The sequence below is a fragment of the Gallus gallus genome, chromosome 5 (genome assembly GCF_016699485.2).
Source record: "Gallus gallus isolate bGalGal1 chromosome 5, bGalGal1.mat.broiler.GRCg7b, whole genome shotgun sequence".
In the NCBI taxonomy this organism is placed as follows: Eukaryota; Metazoa; Chordata; class Aves; order Galliformes; family Phasianidae; genus Gallus; species Gallus gallus.
The window spans coordinates 55,337,273-55,354,797 of NC_052536.1; the positions used below are offsets into that span (position 1 = coordinate 55,337,273).

The following is a 17,525-nucleotide window of genomic DNA, read 5'->3' on the forward strand; positions in this document are numbered from 1 at the left end:
GGAATCTTAAAATGGTTGGGTTGGAAGGGACCTTGAAGGTCATCCAGTTCCAACTGCTTCCGAGGTCTGGGTGCCTCCCACCAGGTCAGGCTGCCAGGGGCCCCTTCCAGCCTGGCTGTGGGCACCTCCAGGGATGGGGCATCCATAGCTTCTTGGGCAACCTGCTCCAGTGCCTCACCACCCACTGAGTAAAGAACTTCTTCTTCAATTCCCACCACCTATATGTAATAGAGGAGGGGTTTAGTCTATCACTGAACTGCATCCGCAAGAAAGTAGATCTTGCCAAGCCCCCAAAAGATGCAAGCTGTGCAAACACCAAAAAGTCACCTAAATGAGGATGGGTCTTGATATTCCCTTTGGAAAACATCTGCTGTAGATAGAAAACCTGAAACACCATGTGGGTGGAGCAGGTATCTGCCTCCAGCATTGCTGAAGCAAGAAAAATCAAAGACATTTCCACCACCTCTGTGAGGGCTCATGCTCTGTTGGTATCTACTCTGATTCCTGGCAAGGCATCCACCACAACTAGATATTTGTTCAAAACCAGAACCTTTCCAAATAACCATAAAACTGCCTATTCTTGAGTCAGCTGACCATTCAGTTTCCTCTATTCCCTTTATGTGTGTGTGTAAGCATGCGTCTCTCCATGTATCCCTCTAATCACACACACATTATGTGCACAAGCTGTATGTGTATTACAGATCTTCAACACTCAGAGAAGCTTAGTATTTATTTGAGAAGCTGTTTTAAAGGAATATGTATTATAGGGTGGAAGTAATAGTCACAGAATCATAGAATTGAGTTGGAAGAGATCCTTTAAGGCCATCTGGACCAAACCCCATGCAATGAACGGGGACACCCAAATCTCGATCCATTGCTCAGAGCTCTGTCCAGCCTAACCTTGGGTGTCTCCAGGGATGAAGCATCCATCACCTCTCCGGGCAACCCGAGCCAGGGCTGTACTTGTTGTAAAAAACGTTTTCCTTAAATCCTACCTACACCTCCCCTCTTTTAGTTGGAAACCATTTCCCCTCATGCTGTCACAGCAGCCCCTGCTGAAGAGTCTGTCCCCTTCTTTCTTACAGCCCCCCTTTAGATACTGAAAGAATAGCATCTATCTGTGCATGCACACCAACCAATACCTATGTCTTAGCATGTCTATGTATAATACGTGTACACACATGCACAACAAACACGTGGTAGGTTCATTAACTAAATACAGAACTCAGTGCTGTACCCTTTCCTCCCTGTGCTTAAGGGTGTGAAATTAAGCACAGGTCTTTAGAGTCACTTTTATTGCATTAACTGCACCAGAAACAGCACAACCTCTTCCGGCTGCTTTGACACAGCCGTTAATTTTCACTTGCAGCTGTGGCAATTAGAAAGTGTACTTAATAGAGTGTCATGTTAATTGTTGCAGAGTTAACCAATTTCTCCATTTAATTGTCAATTGATTAACCTATTGAAATGGTAAGTGACTCAGTTTCCTTCCAGAACAAACAGCAGCTACATATTGTAGCTCCATCCAGCTGGAGGGGGTACTCTGTGATTTGCTTAGGCTCAGTGTGCTGGTATTTTTCTACACCTCCCTGAGCTTTTAATTAGATGAGCCAATTTTACATGTATTTGTCTGCTGGAAAGGTTATCTGTGCTGGAGCTGACCTGCAGAGACAAGGTTGAGCCTAGCGGTCTTAATAGAAAAGGTTTTCAGCTATGACTGCCGTACTTGATTGCATTGTAATGGTAATTAACTTGAGACTTGGCCTCCCTCAATGTTTTTTTGTAGCTTTAACTATGCAATGAGATGTTTCCTCTGTCATATATATGCACTTATTAAGCTCTCATTGGATTCTAATATGCATGCAAATAGTCAAGAGTTTCTTAAGGCTAATACTACACTATGTAGATTGTAGTGCCATTAAGTCACTACAAAGATGTAGCCCGCAGCAAACTTAGAAGGCTCCTTTTCCTGTGAGTGTAGGCGAGGCTCTATTTCTCCTTTTTGTGCTCTGCTTAAACCTAAAGGAGGAATTCCCTCTCCGTAGCTTCGTTGCCTTTCATCTGACGGATACTCCACGCGACAGCGCGTTTTAAGGCTTTATCCTTACAGAACTATCCCAAAAACGCACTTGTGCTGTACAAGGAAGATTGCAACGTTCTCAATTCAGCATTTCCAAGTCGGTTTGTAATCCATCCCCACCCCTACTCCTTCCTCCGCGCGGCCCGTTTGAAAGCCCCCGGTATCTCCTGTGTTTCTGCATGTTCTTTTACAGTACGGCGCTGTCATTTAATTACGAGACAATCCACCACAACTGAGCAAGCATTTTCATCATTGATAATGTTGGTAGCAGGCAACTGAGACAAAATGATTACAAACCTATGTTGCGCTCAATAGTCCTTTAGAGGATTTCTCTCTTAATAGCGCTGCCTCATTCATGTTTGGTTCAGTACATTTGTTCTTTAAAAAAGGCATAGATTAGAAGAGTTTCAGGGTAGGTTAATAACTCAACTGAAAATGGCTGCTCGCATTGTCAAAGTCTGTTCCTGCAGTTGCCTGGTGCTTTCTTCAGTTCTTCCACACTGCAGCTTTGGCCCAGTTGGTAAACAGCTTAAGTCCAGACATCTTTTCATTCTCTGCGCAGCGGATTGAAATAAAAATGCATATAAGTGGCGACTGACTGGCGCTGGCCTGACAATAGCCTGTAACATTATGCAAGGGTATTTACATAGGAATAAGGCCTTGGTAAAGAAGACAGGGGCAATTAATGACTAGGGCCACACATATAAGGAAAGTTTGTCCAATCCTTTCTTCAATAAAGATCTTTTGTAAAGTGCTATGGAAACTCATGGAGGCCCCCAAACAGATTAGGAGAGGGACTTTTGTGGTGTGTTTTTTGTTGTGTTTTTTTTTTTTTTTTTCTTTTCTTAAACTTGAAGCTAAAAGGGCCAAATTCTGTAAAGGTAAAATGTAATTCTTCTGCAGTTTAGGTTTTTTTTTTCTATTGTGACTCCCCCACACCGCCTTTTTTTCCCCTACAGGAACCAATTGAGCACAGCTACTTTCACAGGAGGAAGCACGGGGGAAAAAGAAAGCAAGCAAGTAGTGTACCTCCACCAGGGAGCACGGTGGAGGCACAGGGCTTGTAGGAGACCTGTCATGAAGCTTGACTCCTTCTGCTCACACAGGTTTGGCATTTAAGCTAATTTGTAAGCATTTAGGGCCTGACTCTGATCTCCCTTTCACCGCTGACTGGAGCTGTCAAAGCACTTCCCAGCAGAAGTAAGGTAGGGATCCTGCCAGCTGGATTTGGCCCTTTCTCCACTCTTTTGTCCTGGTGGATTTGGGAGTAAGTAATTCTGACAAAACAAGGAGCCCCACATCCTAGCGTGGGTTGTGGTGCTGGCAGTGGAGCATCTTCAGGGATGTAGAATCCCTCCAGATGGGATGCTCTCCTCAAAGTTGACATACCTTGTCAAGGTATGTATAAAGATAAGGGAGGTATACCATAAAGGTATGGATATAGATAAAGGAGGCTTTACACACTTCTCTTTTCCACCTATAGGTTTCAGCTCAAGGCTTGTGGATACCAATGAGTCCACTTCTATTTTCCTAGGGGACACCAGCCCAAATCACCACGAGCCAAAGACAGCACAAAAATCCTAGTCAGTGAGGCCTGTTTCAATGGCCAGTGAGGCCTACTCTAGTGAGTCTCAGGCTTGAGACTTGCATGGCCCTGCTGAGGACTCATTTTCCATGGCTGGCTATGGTACATCTGTTGATGGCAACTTGAACATGTCCACAGCAGTTAAGCAGTTCCATTTTCAGGCTCAGACATTGGTGTTCAAAGACTTTGTTCTTATTCTAATGACTGATAGCGGACCTCTGTTTGGGTTGATGCTGCAGTCTTTTAAGCACACTTTCCAGAAAGCTGTAGGTCTCTATTTTGAGAGCAGAGCAGAGATCCTACTGCTGAACCCATCATATATATCCAAGAAGACAACACTTTGGTGGACATCAACACATTGGTAAGCATCAGTGAGGAAAGCCTCATTGATTTATTTTTTTTTCCTATAGTTCTGCCAAGTTTGAAGCCATTTGATGATCTACTCATTGAATCTTTTTCCTCTTAAGTGATTTTTATAGCAGAACGTAACTCAAGAGAAAGATATACTTCCTGGGAAGTACATTCTTCTGGTTATGCCACTTTCTTTATTCAGAATAAATTAAAAGATCAACACTTCCATGGAAATTAATTCCTGAAGTGCTTTCTGGACATTGAAGAGGGGGAAACAAACGTTAATAACACAAATGTGTGGTTCCTGTGAGAGGAGTGTGGATGGAGCAGAGAATGTGATTCTGATTCAGCCCTGGAAAGCTGCAGAAATCAATGCTTCATTCAAGGCTATTGATCAGTACTAAATTAATTAGACTTCAAGGCTTATGGCAGTTGATAAGACAACTTGTTAATTTAGTCAATGATAGTGTTTTCCCTAAAGCAGCAAATACCCTCTTTCTCAGAAAAGACATTTCTAGCACTTGCTATCCAACATTTCCCCCCCCCCCCCTTTTTTTTAATAAAAAAAAAATTCACTTTACATTTAAATTAAGATAAGGACTGGATGGGGAGATGCTTCCATTTACCCCTATTTGCCTTCCTTTGCGCTAACATCGGAGTGGGTTGTTGATAACATCTGATGTAATTTAATAGGACGGCAGCATAACATTTAGCTTCTTCGACCCCGGCCCATTGACGGTGATGTTCATTTGGGAAAGCTGCTGGGGGAGGAGGAGGAGGGAGCAGACCCACTTTCTAACTACGCTTTTAAAATGGCAAAGCCAGGGCTCCTGCTTCCCAGGCGAGGAGGATGCTCGTGGCAGCTGACAAAGGCACGGGGAGTGCCGATGCTGCAAGCCATGAATGAGACGAAGGTATCCCAGAATACCCCGGACATCGGGCCGTACTTCCTGCTGGCTGGGAAGGACAAAAGGACAAAGCCAAAGGAGTGCCGGGGTCCCACCACCAGCTCTTGGAGGCACCAGTCTGCTACCAACAGCACTCCAACCCTCGGAGAATGCTAATAAGCCACTGAAGAGCTCGGCTTTCCTGCCATAATTCTATAGCGCCGTCGAGGACCCCATAGTGTTCACTAAATAAAGACAACTAATTGAGAATTTTTTGCACATTTTGCTCTGTGGACTTGCTGTTCAGGCGGTTCGTTGGGGAGAATGTCCCCCTACTGACAACAGGGGCCGATTGTTTTGGCAGCCGCCGGGTTAGCGCGAGTTCCCGGCTCTGGGGCTGACTTTCCAAGTATGACAAAAATGTTTAATTTTGGAGTTGTTTTTTTTTTTTTTTTTTTAATTACGTGGCTGAGAATTATTTTGGCTTTGTGGAGAATAGGCCGTCTGGTGGTCATGTAAAAAGGAATATTGCTGGCATGGATTCTCAGTATTAAACCTTTGGTCTTTCTCCCTCTTTATTTCCCCTCTCTCACTCTTTTTCCCCCTCTCTCCCTCACTCTGTTTTTGCTGTTTTTTGCTTGTTTTCTTTTCTTTTCTTTTTTTTTTCCAACTGTATTTTCTATGGCGAGGCCCACATTTTTGTGTCTGCAGGTGACACTTTGATTGAAACTAAAATTAATAAATCAGCTGAAAAGCTCACACCTACAGCTCACAGCAGGGCCTTGAAAACACGGTTATAAAGGGAGCTTTATGCCCTTGTGTAAAGAAGGAATAAATTACAGAAGCACTTGTTGCCCTTGGACTCGATTTTGCTTTGCAGCCTGGTATCTTATTTTTGGAGCTTATTGTTAATCAACAGGTTCCTTGTAGGTTTAGCAGGTGACTTTGCTATTAATCTCCTATTTGACCACTATAGCATGTTAATGAGGTAGGATTCTGGATGTGGCTATGTCTCCAGCACGAGGAATTAGTTTAAAAGGTGCACTCTTTACTCAATTGCCCACAGTTAACGATGCTGCAGCCCAAATGCAAAGTAGCATTTTCTGCAGCTTGTGTAGCATTAAGAGTGTTTTACTAACATTATGTTCCTCACTGTGCTTTTCTTCTGTTGTATACTTATTTCTTCTCCATGGAGGGCTATTATCAGGCTTACTGGTCCTTCCTCTTTGCTGTGTTTTTGGGGGCTTTCTTCGTTTCGCATTCCCCTAACAAAATGAAATTACATATAAATGACAAAATGATATCCTTTCATATTAATGCGCACCTTGGTTTTAATTAAACAATTTTGGTGGGCTTGGAAGGACCGTTGGATTTAAATGAAACGCTCGGCTCAACATTTCTCTTCAAAACTAGCTTAATAAATATCATTATAAAGTGCCGGAATTCAATCAGCCCCATTTCACCTTGTGTTTTGGGTCTGATTTAAGCTTGAAGTGAGGATACCTATAGGGGTAGTTTAAGAACATAAAGAAAAGCTGAGGATTTAAGTCTTAAATTTGTAATTACAAGGATCTGCCAAAATACATAATATTATGAGACGGGCTACAAAACACCCCGGTGGAAACAACAGCTTTGTTGTAATACAGTAATTTCCACATTCCAAGGAACGTGCTCTGCCATAGACGGTTATTATCGGTGTTCCCTTTCATAACTTTCAGACATGTGGTCTACCTCCCAAACAGATCCATTTTCTGATTTAAATCAGAACTGCCAGGCTTATGCACACAGATTCTCGGCATTTTCTTAACAAGGGCTCTTACACTCAACAGCATATTTGTGTCAGGTTAGATGTCAACCCGGAGTTTTAGCCTGAACCGTAAAATATCTGTCTTCGATGGATTAAGGTCAAAGTTATCCAGTTACTTTAGCTTGGTATTTTGGTATTCCTTTCCTTTCTTCTTTTTTAATTGGGTTATATATATTATAAAACAGGACAAGAGGAATAAGATCTGACGGTGAGTGTATTTAGGAGCAAGTAACACAAGTACTGCTGATAGCTTTACCTTTGCCTCTCACTAGAACTCCCGCAGAAGGTGATGTACTGCTCACACTCAAAGTAACAATAAAATGTGTATCTGTGTTTTCAGAAATTAATGTCAATTTATGGCGTTGCGGAGCACTCTGACAAGAGCTGGCTTCTCCATCAACTCAAAGTGCTGTGCTGGAGTGCGGCATCCCAGTGAGGCAGCTGGACAAGCTTGGTGGCTTTGGGAAAAACCTCAGTAGGGACAAATTAGGGGGAAAACACAAAGTTCATTGGCAGACCCCGCAGATCCTTGGGCTTGGAGTGAGTGGGATGAAGGGTTGAGGTGAGATGGACACAGGCTCAGAAGCCTGGATGTGCCCAGAGGTGCTCCCAAGGCATGATGCACACAGAGCCCACTGTCCCCCAGTGTGCCCCAGGCAGAGTGAACAGGCTCAAGTGGAACACACACCACCCAGCTCCTTCATTCAGTAAAGCTAACATGACATTTCCCTATCACAGGCCGACAGTTCAGCAAACTTCACTTGGGAGAGGGGAAAAAAGAAAAGAAAACAGAGTTTTTCAGCTCTGAGAATTCATGCAGTTATAACCACTAACTTTATTTTTCTTCACTTTTTTTTTCTTTTTTTTTTTTAAACAGTTTTGTTGGACTTCTTTCAGATATTCTGCATTTTTACTGCTCAGGCACAGACCCTATACATCAGGATTTGTCATTAAAACACTGGCAAGTCCTTCACTGAAGTGGTGCGAGCAGGGGCTGTTATAATGCCTATTTCTAAGCAGGAGCAGTTAATGCAACGTAGTTTGGGAGTCCTTCCACTCCCCAGCCCCCGTCTCCCCCAACTACTTACAGCACAAGGAGGTTTGAGCTTATTTTGTCTTTTCACAACTTAGCAAGATCAGACACATTTCTGCAATGCATATGCAGATTTTACCTCTTGTTACTTTCTCTAATGAGCTTTCACTTAATCAGTTTGACAGTAGCCTTTCTTCCTTTTTTGCTTCGTATCCTCTAGGAAAGTATTCAGGAAAAAGTGTTAACAGTTTCAAGGGGTATTAGCAAAATGGAATGGCGGCACAGCCAAATTTAGGAAGAGAGTAGGAGCGTTTTACAGAAGGAAAAAAAAAAAAGAAGTTAAAATCTGGAATGTGGATTTAACAAGAATGTATGCCTAGGAAATGAGAAGGACTGCAGACATCACTCTTATTTCCTTGCAAAGCATTTTAAAAGATGGTAATTTTTTGTAGAGAAAGCTTGATCTTATGTAATTATGTGGACTAAAGAAAAAAGCACTTTCCCTGATAATATGTAAACCTTGTGAAAATAAAAGCATCTTCTGCAGTGAGCTACAGCCAGCTGTCAGGACAGGGATGCAGAATGTCCCAGTGACCTGCAGAGCAATGGGAAGGGGTGTGCAGAGCGCCGTCAATCCTACACACCTGGGTTATCAATGCCCTTGGGTATTTGGGTATTTGTTCCCGTGTGGGTTGAGCTGGAGGGGAACTTGACCTCCTCCAAGAAGTGTTGGGGTTGGAGCAAAACCATGCTGGGGAATTGACACCAACATGGAGATGTTGCATCTGGGTGAGCCAGTACTTATGCATTTAATGTCACCACTAAGCTGTGTCAAGGCCAAGGGCATCTCAGGCATTAAATTCGTAACAGCAGAGTGACCAAGGATTGCTGACACATCGTTATGCATCCTCTCTAACAAGGAACATGAACTTTTAGCCAAGGCTTTTGAGGGAGTCACAGGATCTGACCACCTGAAGGGAGTGGGACTGCACCAAAGGAAAAGGTTTTCCTTTGTTTTCATGGGAGATTCATGATGCAGTGGAGGGTATAGCCTTCACCCCTGGGTTCTCATCCACTAGCACCAGTGCTTCTCAGCTTAAAAGGCCTCACCCCAAATGATGACTGAGGTGGAGAAAGAAATAGGCAATGGTATTGTCGTGTAGAAATTCTCCTAACATACAACCTGAAAATACGAAAAATGAAGTATTGGTGATGCACTGGAACAGGTTGCATGGGGAGGTGATGCTGTCACCATCCCTGGAGGTGTTAAAAAAAGGGTAGATGTGGCACTGAGTGACATGCTCTAGAGTGGTCACAGGCATGAGCTGATGGTTGGACTGGATGGTCTTGTTGGTCTTTCCAACCTTAATGATTCTATGATTCTATGAGAAGGGAACTTGTGTTGTATGTGATTATCGATGTGCAATATATGATTTCCCCCCCAGCTGGACCAAGCTGCTATCACCCTCTAGAGAGAAAATTGGTAAGAAAACATGACTATCGTCTCTTGACAGTCTAGTTTTCAATATCATTGCCTGCAAATTGATTGTACCCCAATAAATGCTCCAAGTGCCTGCTGCGGGAAGCAGGGTGCTAATGGCACTTTCCATGTTGTGGCATCGTTTTGCCCAGTTATAAGTGTGGTGTTCAGGCTGCATGTCCTCATCCGGAGAAGCAACACAGCCCTTGGAGCTCGACCTTGCAAGCTCACAGGGCCCTTGGAGACATGCGGAGCCCAGAGAGGCTTTATCTGGGCTTTGCTTTCCTGACACTGTTTCCATCCCCAAAGAGAGGACCTCACTGCTGTGGAGCCAGTGTATGGACTCCAACTTGACTTTTCCAAAATTGCCCCTTTCATATATTTTTTATCATCTTATTTTTAAGCCGGGGTACAAAACCTTTAAATCAGAGGCAATTGTGTTTTCCTAGCTGTCAGCAATATTTTGGCTATTTTAAGAATGTAGGACAGGGTTAAGGATTAGTACCAGCATTTCTTTTCTGTGTATCAGAGCTGCTTAGCAGTAATTAATTAGGACATTGGGTTTTGTACTCTTGGTTCAGGTCATTTGCCTATGAGCAGCTCAAGCCTTTTACAAAGGCACGCTGCATATGTTTCTGGGTACTTTTTTGAGAGAAGATTTAAATTGGCCAGATGAATAATACTTTGCTACAAGTGTTTTGCCCTAGGCAAAAAAGGTTTTCTTCATATTATCATTGCCCGGAGCTGGAATCCTCAAGCTTGATGTGACTGGTGTTATACTGTCACATGGCAATGATGTAAGAACAGGAGCTCTCTGTGTCAGACAAATCTGGATTTAGGGGAATTATAGCAGATGTTGCAAAATGGCAACAGTTTAGTAAGTTCCTTTCATCCTGCAGTTGGGAGGCAGGTCCACAAAGTACCCCCAGACAGAGAAGAATGTTATCTTTGATCCCTTTCACTCCGGGGCAAGGAGGCTCCACCCGCCAAGGGATGCTGGAAATAAATGAAAATAAATTTACAGTAGCTGTTTGTTTTGCAGTATGGAAATCGACCATTACTTATTCATGCTGTTTGCCCAGACACGTATAAAAGATTTTATTGGGGGTAGCATGTATTGTGTGCTATAAACAGATTAGGGCATTCAATATTAAGATTAATGGCATGGAAAAACACTTGGAAATTTGTGAACGGTGAGATTACGAGCCTTGCAGCTCCCCTCCACCAGATGTACATGCACAGTGGCACAGTCCTAGCTTCATGCCAAGGAAACAAGAAAGGAAGGAATATTTTATATATATATATATATAAAAGTTGTATGTTGTTAACTAACATTTAAGATTTGTGGTGCAGATTAATGGAAGAACTCCATCCATCTGCAAGCAGGTATTGCCTGTAATGAATAGAGCATGCCAGCGGAGGACTATTCATAATTCTTTTCATACGTTTAAATCTGACTGGAATTCAGTCAGAATTTGCAGGATTTTTCTTAAATTGGGCAACTCGTTGAAAAAAAAGCGAACAAAAAGCATTTGGTGACAGGTACAAAACCACCCCAGCTTCTGATTAGGTTTTTAAATGAACAAAATCCTTCCTACCGCCTGGCAGCAGCATGGGCTCAGCCACGTAGAGCACTGGCGCTGCTCACACTGCTCTGATGGAGCACAGCCTCTGCACAACAGACTCATGGTTGCAACCATGGATTTCGTGATTAGGATTCCAGGTGGGCTCGGATCAGGAAGGGATTTGAGATATTAGATGTTAGACTCACATCAGTGCACTTCAGGTCTTCAACTTAAAATCTGCCCATGCTTTCATTCCTTCATGAGTTCTTGTCTAGCCCTGCTAATGGAGCAGCCTACATCACCCATACAGAAGGAACAATTGGAGAACGCAACACCAGTCTCCTGCTCAACCATCTCCATGAACACCCACAGTTAAATGGGTCCACGTGAGATATAGGGAGGACCAAGCTGACAAACAGCCATAGTGTTCATTGGCCACAATGGTCAATGGCCTTTTGTCCATCTTAGGGAAATCATCCCAAGCAATTCTGCTCACAGGAAAACAAAAAGTCCCATCTGCATTTCCAGTTTTTTTTTGGATGCCCTAAACCAGAGGAGACCTTGTGGCAGCCACACCTGAGTGATCCCAGCACCCTCTGCTCATTGACCTGCACGCAGGAGTGTTTCCCACCCTGGATCCCCAAACTGAGATGGTCTTTGCAAGGCAAGATCCTAACCTTATCCCTCCAGAGGAAACTGTTTTGCCCTTGTCTGTCTACCAAACTGTATGACAGGCACATCTGCCCTTTGGGGAGCACTAAATCTCATTCCCACAGCTCTCGGTCCACACAAGCAGTGAGTCTTGTTTGGCAGGAGACTCTTGGGATGACCATGCAACAAGATCTTGGCCCTCCTGTCTTCTACATCCCCCAGACCTTCCTTTTGTAGAACCAAAGCCCTACAAGAGAAAGGCTGTAGCGAGCACTTTGCCAAGCACAACAGAGCCCGGCTTCGCTGATTACTTTAATTGTTGCCACCCTGCAAACATCATTTACAGCAGCTCAATACCACAATCAGGACACAGCCAAAAATCACTGCAGCATGCCACAGTCATAGCACAACACTGGTCACACCGCTTATGGCCCTGGTCGCATGTGCAGGGATATATAAGGAAAACATGGGATCAGCAGACGTTCCCATTCAGGATGCCTAATCTTGTCTACACTCAAAATGGTACTGGCTAAAATTGGTTTTCAATTGATTTAAGTTCACTGGCACAAAGCCCTGTGTAGACATTCTTAAATGGGTTTAAAAATGGCTTATCAATTTAGCTTAAGACACTTAGTAGCTAAACTAAGCTAAATCGGCATAAGCCAGGTTTAAATTGATTTATGATGTCCACAAAGAGTTTTGCACTGGTTTAACTAAATTGCTTTAAAAACACACCGCCACTTTAGCCATCAAAAGTGAGTGCCTACGAGTGTAAGGATTTAGGGTAAATGTCTTTAAAAGTGAGGAGCTTATGCCCTTTTTCCCTAAACAGACTTAGTCTTTTCGAAATCAGAAACTGTCCTTTGTCAATGCTACTCCCAAGTGCCAAAAAAGGGAAGGGGTCAGATCCTCCATGGAGTAAATTAGGGAGATATCCCATTTTGCATCAGCTGGAGGAAAGCCAAGCCCTGCCTTGAAATTTTAAACGGAAAACAAAATTGTCTGAAATCTAGGCTCAAACTGAGGCTTGCACAGTTGTTTTCTGCCAGAATTTTCCTCACCTCCTCAGGTATAGATAGCAGCTATCCATGATGCAACTTATTCACACATATTCACGTATATTCACATAATCACATCACATTTACAGCATCCCATACCCTGCAGCAACTCCCCCGTTTATGCTGATGTCTATGGACAGAGTTTGGAAGATATTTCAGCGCTGGTAGCCACATCTGTTGTTTTCTTGCTTAATGATTTGTAGTTAGCCAAAATAATAGAAAGCAGGCAGACCTTTTTAATGTTGGCTTGCTTGATGGGAGCCTATCTGAGTCAAAATGTTTATTCTGCGGTGCTCCCGCTAGCTCTGGAAATTCATGTATCTATATGTATTTGCGTGTTTTGCTTGACTAGACACAAATTATGCTCTCAACTGGAAATATCACAAGTGTAAATAATTTGGAGATGTAAGTGCCTGAGTGAAACTCGTGTAAAAGCTATTTGTTTTATGGATTTTGATCTCCAAAGTTTAAAATATGAGCAAACTTTTCATTAAGGGTTTTGCCATTTGTTTGAGCACTCCTGTAGTAATTGGAAATGCAACAATTGTTTAAAAGTGGCATTGTCCCTGAAAAGATTTAGTGAGGGATGAAGAAATTTCTTGAACCTAAAGACATAATCTGGTGATCCAATTCTCCCCACTGTGTCCATTCCCGTGAAACTCCATTTACTTTCTCCTCTCCGCCACCAGCTCCCCGCATCCCACCTAGCCAATCCTCTAGGTTTCCCACATTGTTTCCCCTTTTGTCTTTTCAGTCCAAACAGAAGAACAACAGACAAGGTTTCGAAGGGCAGGGAGCATCAGGGGCTGGAAGAGAATGGCTAAGATGAGGGTCAGAGTCCTAGCCCTACTGCCAACAGTTACCAGGGTTTGTGCTGCCTGGCTGGGCAGTGTTCAAAGACTTTGCTGGGCTTTGTTCCACTGTGTAGGGATTAGGCCTGGCGGTCTGAGAATTTGCCTTCTAATTAAAAAGGATAAAAGATAGAAGTAGCATTAGACTAAAACATAGCAGTGATACTTCACAGGCTTTTTTTTTTTTCCTTGCTTTTTTTCTTTACTCACAAGACAACGGCACGAAGTCGTCAGGTCGTTTTATTTCTTTTGTTTTATTTGCGTATTAAAAAAAGAAAAAAAAATCCTAATAAAGAGAACAGAGGGGAGGGGGAAAAGTTTTGAAACTCTTCCCAGCTGTTCCATATGGTGGGTGAAGGCTGAATTTCACGCACGATGTCTGTGTGCCCTGTGGTGATGCTGCTACTGCATCTATCGGCGAGGATTACCCCATCTCCCGATCGCGTTCTTTAATGCCAAACCAAAAGATGAGGGAATTCCCCACGTCATTCTCCCCGGCCAAAGAGGTCTGCAGGAAATCTGAATTTCTCGCAGAGCCTCTGCTTTTATTCCTTGCTTTTGGTCCTTTTTGGGCACACTCAAAAGCACATGCAAGCCCTCCCCTATATTAACCGGGAGGTGTTATTTTATCGGCGCGGTGTGAAAAATATCAGGCTTATAGCACCCAGTTAATTACTCTCAAAACTCATGCGTTTTGGGAAGGAACTCGAGGCCAAATCCCTATGAGCTGCTCCTCGTGTGCGTAATCCCGTCTCCTGCAAAAGCCCTATTGATGGCGGCCGCCAGCATCCAGCCCAACGCGGGACGCCGAGGACGGGCGTTCATCCAGCACGACAAGGGCTGCTGGAAGAGATCCCCGCCGGGTACAGCTCCATCTGCCTCCAACACTGCCTGGGCTCCATGGACAGACACCACTATCACCTCGCGAGAGGAGCAGAGGTGAGCGGTTGCGCAAGGGCCGCTGATGGGATTATAGAAATTGCTTTTCAGAAAGGGAGGGGGGAAAAAATACAGAGAAGAGGCGGTAGGAGTTTCGTGGAAGACTTCAGAAGCTTTCAAAGCCGCGGAGCTCAGATTGCACGCCAGGATAAAGGAATGCCCCTTTGTTCCCACACATCTCCTGTTACGTCACGAGGAGCTCAGTTTCTCCTGAATTCGGGAGGAATTTGCATGGGGTAAATAATTTGGAAGAGACAACAGAGCGGGTGAATATGATTCACAGCAGAGAGTCATTGCAGCCCACAATGCAGGCTACTCATGGGAAAGCATTTCTAATGGGAAAGCATTTCCTCGTTGCATTTTTTTGAGCAAGTTTTCTAGCAAAGATTGTATTTATCCTATGCAATAATGAGAGAAGCCCTGTAGGCATTGCTTGGGCAAATGTGTTGTTGTCAGACTGCTGTGTGCTAGCTCGAAAGCAATACTAATGTGGCAAATTATGCCATTGATTTTAGGCAGGGTTCTTCATTGATTTTTGCTTAAAAATCTGGTAGTATGCTACAGCTCGGCATGGGTAACTTCTTAATGCTAGAGCATTTGTAAAAGGTTACAAATGGGCAATTCCGCTCCATTTTAGGGACGTGGGCATTTAATGACATCTGCATGCTGTCTCAGCGTCTCAATGAGACCAGCCCTTCTTTGGGTGCTTTTGGAAGCCAATAGGCTCAATGTGCCCCCCCAGGACGCTGCAGCCACTGCCTCTCCCCAGTGCTTAAGACAGCTGTAGAAAGGTTGGAATGAAGGCAGAGGTCTGATCCCACCTCACATCCCAGTATAGGGGTGATAACTGGGAGGGGGTTCCCAGCTCACACCATTTTTGGGGGCAGGTTTTTGGGCTGGTTTCACTGCGAGGAGCAGGAACAAAAAACCCCTGGATGCTTCAGGCTGTGCACATTCCCCTAAAACGTACTCAGGAAGGGATTTTAAAATACATCTTCCATAGGGCAGGGGTAAAGATGCGGGGCAAAAAGAGGAATCTTGCATTATTTAAATGAGAAATAGGAAAATGTATATATATGTATATTTCCAAAGTGATCTAAAGCACTTAGTGTCTGCCTGAAGCCCCCAAGGAGGTGTGTGCAGGAGGGCTGCTCCCTACTGCTCACCACTGATTCACCAAAGGAAAGAGACAGTCTGGGGAAGGATTGGGGTTGGGGGGGAGGGTTATATTTGAAAGAACGTTCCCAATATTTGCATTATGGTGAAGGAAAATATTTTTCAAGGCCAAACGAATATTCATTTATATTTATTTGCTTAATCTAATGATCTATTGTGATTCTCCCTTTCATCTATTCTTCCCTTGATGAGTGTGTGGCACTCCCATTAAGATTAATAGCGGTTTCACATGCACAGTCAGGGGAGATTAGACCCCTGCCCCGGCCTCCTGCCAGCCCCATGTATGTCTTTGGATTCAAGCTCCGAACCCTCACTGATGTCAGTGAAAGCACCATGTGTACAAAAAGGCCCCATCCTGCCCGGGGCTGAGCCTCCCCAGCCAGCTGAGGCTGTGCTCAGCCTCTCCCCAAACCCATTTGTTATGCCCTAAAGAAGGTGATTTTAGGGCAGACTGCTCCAGCGCAGCATATGGGGACCAGTGTGGGGTGTGCTGGAACCATTTTATAGCAAAATAAGACACATCACCGTTGCCTCTGAATGCATACATCAGCATCCTTTTACAGCAACTTTGTGCATACAAATTCATTTTTGGGACCAACTCTCCTCTTTCTGGCCATGAGATGTGGCACACATCTGCCATCACACCAAGAGATATAGGGGAGCCACCTGGTTTTAAAGAACAGATATAATAAATGGTGCTCCTCTGCAGCACGGGGCCTGCTCCCAAGCCCTGGCACGGGAGACCTGTTTTTCTATTGCAATCTGATGAATTTCCAACATCTTTTCATTTGCAGGAGTTTACCAACATACCCTATTACATCCTGACGCCATCAGGCTAACTCTGCCAGCTGCTGCAGCACTCCGAACACATAAGATTTGCTCCCATTTCCCTGGTGCACAGTGATTCTGGGAAGAGGAAATGGAAGATCTGCCCATTGCCAGCAAAGCGGGATGTGGCTTTGTGAACATCACTGGTTTGGCCTCGTGCCTCAGTTTCCCCAGTGTGTGCGGAGAGACTTTTGCCTTTCCAGCAGCACCGTAATAAGCGAAACAAGTATAATAATAACATTTACCACTAATAGCTTTTACGACTAATAATTTTGCAGTCCTTAATGGAAGCATCTCTATGGTGATTCTGCAGGATTAGGGCATCCCTTTTGCCCCAAGCAGCCCCTAAGGACGAAGCAACGCCAAGATCCAGCCGAAAGAACATGACCAAAGTCAGAGTACAGAGTACAGAAGAGCCAGAAAGTGAGCAGAAGTCAGAGGCTAGCATGGAAACTGCTACACCATCTGTCCTCTCTGCTTGCTCGAAAGACTCTTCGCAATTAGGGCATAACTGAGTATACGACATTGTTTTCCTGCACTGTATTCAAGCTCCATTCTCACTCGTTATAATGAGCTCATTATTGATTTGTGGAGCTTCCCCTTTGAGCTTCTGTGCCTTTCAAAACACGTAGCCAACGTTCAGGCAATAAAACGGATACTCATGGCATGCTGTATATGTGTCGCAGTGCCTGTCGTATGTTGTGATACATGGGATAGCCATCTTCTGCCACTATTTACAGGTATGTTTCTAAGCAAACATTTCGATAGCTCCTATTTAAGTGTCACTATGGCTGTTTACAGTATCAGGCATTAAATCTGTTCGAGTGATTGGATAGATGTGAGTAAATGTTGAATATATACATTTATCCAGTGCCTTCTTGAACATTTGTATGGGGGTATTTCTTATTTTGGATTTTCCAGGAAGTAGTAATAATAATAACAAAACGAACTTAATTGCTGCAATTTATGGCCATGGCTCATGAGATGTTTTAAATAAGAGGAAATAATCCGTAGAATCTCAGCTCTTGCATTAAACACTTAGAATACATACTTTAATCTCTCCAAGATCATTGTCCTTATTCTAAGTATGAGTTCCTAAAAAGCCTGTGTTGTGATTTGCTTTTATTTTCATTTTTTGGCTTAAGCAATAGGCTTGAAAGTGGCAGCTCTGAAAACAGATTTCTTTATCCAGAAGCCAGTTTGGAGAGCATCCACACAGGCTGCTATTCTAAGG

General features: G+C 43.8%; 2 long non-coding RNA genes across 2 annotated transcripts in view; one reads left to right on the forward strand and one right to left on the reverse strand.

Moving 5' to 3' along the window:
• The window catches only part of LOC107053584, a 123,407-nt gene extending 120,326 nt beyond the window's left edge, over positions 1–3,081 (forward strand). The window contains exons 18-19 of the long non-coding RNA XR_005860114.1: positions 2,026–2,181; positions 3,040–3,081. This is a non-coding gene — a long non-coding RNA (uncharacterized LOC107053584). The remainder of the gene's footprint in view (positions 1–2,025; positions 2,182–3,039) is intronic.
• LOC101752106 overlaps positions 1–17,525 on the reverse strand; it is a 93,044-nt gene that overhangs the window by 43,003 nt on the left and 32,516 nt on the right. The gene's annotated exons all lie outside the window — the stretch shown is intronic.